Below are 3,344 nucleotides of genomic sequence, written 5' to 3' on the forward strand. Positions count from 1 at the left end.
ACTTTTAATCAGCTACAAATGACATATCTGTTTAATCAATACATTACTTTCTAATATATTTAACTCAGAGAACTACAGTACTCCTATAAATTTTATTTAATAATTTAGTATTGTAGTCTACAACAAGAAGGAAAACTTAGTTATCACAATGTGTCAATCACTATGCTTGTTACTTTAAATACAGTTAATCTTCATTATTTGCAGATTCTGTATTTGCAAATATGTCCACCCATTAAATTTTATTTATAGGCCAGGTACGGTGCCTCAACACCTGTAATCCTAGAACCTTGGGAACCCAAGGCGGGAGGTTGACTTGATGCTAGGAGTTGGTGACCAGCCTGGCCATCATGGAGAACTCTCCCAACCCTCTACCTCTGAAAAAGACATTATTTGTAACCCCCAAATCAACACTCCAGTGCTTTCATGGTCACAGACATATACATGCACAGAATAGAAAAAAGAATTGCATTGCTGGAGGAGGCACATTTTCTTAGCAGCTGAACTCACACCAGGTGATGCTCTGCCTTCTTTTAGTTCTTACACTGTAAACAGGCTTCCTGTTTGTGATCTTCTTAGTGCCACATTTTTTACATTTTTGTACTTTTTCTTGGTGATTTTGTTGTCTGAAATGGCTCCCAAGTGTAGTTTTGAAGTGCTGCCCAGCGTTCCTAAGTGAAAAGCTACAAAGTGTCTTATGAAGAAAATTAAGTATGTTAAACAAATCTCCTTCAGACAGCGGTTATAGTGCTTCGGCTGCGAGTTCAGTGTTAATGAAACAGTTCGTATTACATAAGGTATCCTTCAACACAAACGGGAATAAAACAAGGTTACCTGATTATCCCTTGATGAGAATGTTGTGGCCAGGGGCTTGAGGGAACCTAGCCCCATATTACGCCCAGGATCAATGGCTTCATAATCTCTAATTCAATGTTTGAGTTGACTTTATAAAACTACTGTAGATAACAAAAATCTATAGTACATTTGTTTGTATAAGCTAATTCTTCTTTTAAAAATTTTTATTATGAAAAATTTCAAATAGATAAGGGAATAGTAAAATGAAACCCTAAGGACCTATCATCACCCAGCCTCAAAAATTACCAACTCAGCCAATCTTGTTTTCTCTTTAACCCTCTAATTCCTTCTCTCCTCCTTGCATCTTACACAAATCCCAGATATTGTATTTGAGGGTAACCCCCCATGTAGGCACCAAGGAAGGAGAGCTAAGCAGAATCCCGGCACAGTTAGTGCCTGAAGAATGTCTCAGCTTATAGCGTTACTATTCAGTTATTTCCTTTTATATAATACTTTATATATAATCATATATTAGTTTATAGAATTAGGGCTTGAAGAATATCTCAGTTTATAGTGTTACTACTCAGTAATTTCCCTTTATATAATCCTCTATATATAATCATATATTAGTTCCTAAAATGAGTGCCTAAAGAATATCTTACCACTCAGCTATTTACATATATATATATATATATATATATATACACGCACATATATATAACTATATCTTAGTTCATAATCAGAGGAATGCCTAGAGTAGACATGGTACAGAGCATGAATTAAGGAATAAGCAGCTTATAGTCAGAGGAATGTCTGGAGCAGACACGGTGCAGAGTATGATTTAAGGGAGAAACAGTTATACCAGGACAAGAATTTATGGCCCAGATGGCAGCGTTCAGTATCATAAAGATACCTGCTGTATGGCAGGCTTGGGGAAAGAGCCACTCCTCCTGATAAAGGAGTTGCAGGACCTTGCGTCCAGTTCTTGTGACAGGCTGCCCTCAGACCGGCAATCCCTCGAGCATCCGAGGGCTCAAAACCCCTCGGGATAATCGAACCTTGGTGACTGTGAACTTTATCAGCACTTGTTACTGTGCTAGCTCAAAAGCATCCTACTACAGAACTCATTAGAAGCTGCCAGCAGGTGGCGGTAGACCCTGACAGCTCTGTCACTGCTGTGAGACTTAAGCACCCTCCTATAGGTATTCTTAGAAGTAGCATGCCCATAGGGTGGACCCCTTACTGCACATGGCCCACTTCCAAGTCTAGGTGACCTAATGGGGATGGATCCTTGTTTTGTTGCTCACGACCCTGTCACTATCTTTGAGGATGACTTCATTCACTACCCTGCCCCTTAACCTATACCCAGTAAATACAGACACTTCCGGACATTCGGGGCCTCACCTCTCTCCACTTATAGGTGGCGTGGCCCCCTTGAACCCAGCTGGGCTTTCCTTGTACTTCTATGTCCTGTCTCTTTATTTCTCTGATCCTGCACCTCAGCACAGCATAAAGGACACCCCAGGACCCTGCAGGGCCCTCAGCCCTACAGTATTATTTCAACCTTATCCACTTTACACATTAAATTCTTGTTAACTTTCTAAAATTATAAGAGTAGAAAATTTGGAATCTGGAAAAGTTACAGGAAAAAACAACCACATATATTAATATTGAATTAATGTTTTATTTTTCTCAGTCTTTTTATGTATAAATTAACAGATTGGAATCATTCTGATTAGATTTCTTTTCATATAACATTAAAAATTTTAAAATAACGTTAAACATTCAAAAATATAGTGAAATATACCAGGCACGGTGGCTCACGCCTGTAATCCCACCACTTTGGGAGGCCGGGGGGGGGATCACCTGAGGTCAGGATTTCGACACTAGCCTGGGCAACATAGTGAAACCCCATCTCTATTAATAATACAAAATTAGCTGAGCGTGGTGGCAGGTACCTGTCATCCCAGCTACTCGGGAGGCTGAGGTAAGAGAATCACTTGAACCCGGGAGGTAGAGGTTGCAGTGAGCCAAGATCTTGCTATTGCACTCCAGCCTGGGGCAACAAGAGCAAAACTCCATCTAAAATATATATATATATTTTAGATATATATATATATATAGTGAAATAGGCTCTCCATGGTGGTTCACAACTGTAATCTCAGCGCTTGAGAAGCCAAGGCAGGTAGATCACTTTTGTCCAGGAGGTCAAGACCAGCCTGGGCAACATGTTGAAACCCCATCTCTACCAAAAAATACAAAAATTAACTAGGCATGGTGGCACAAGCCTGTAATCCCAGCTACTTAGGAGGCTGAGGTGGGAGGATTACCTGAGCACTGAAATGTAGAGGCTACAGTGAGTTGTAATTGCATCATTGCAGTCCAGCCTGGGTGAGAGAGGGAGATCCTGTCTCAAAAGAGTGTGCGTGTGTGTGTGTGTGTGTCTGTGTGTGTGTCTGTGTGTGCATGTGTGTGTGTGTGTCTGTGTGTGTCTGTGTGTGTGTCTGTGTGTGCATGTGTGTGTGTGTGTGTGTGTGTGTGTGTGTGTGTGT

The sequence above is a fragment of the Cebus imitator genome, unplaced genomic scaffold (genome assembly GCF_001604975.1).
Source record: "Cebus imitator isolate Cc_AM_T3 unplaced genomic scaffold, Cebus_imitator-1.0 Scaffold373, whole genome shotgun sequence".
In the NCBI taxonomy this organism is placed as follows: domain Eukaryota; kingdom Metazoa; phylum Chordata; class Mammalia; order Primates; family Cebidae; genus Cebus; species Cebus imitator.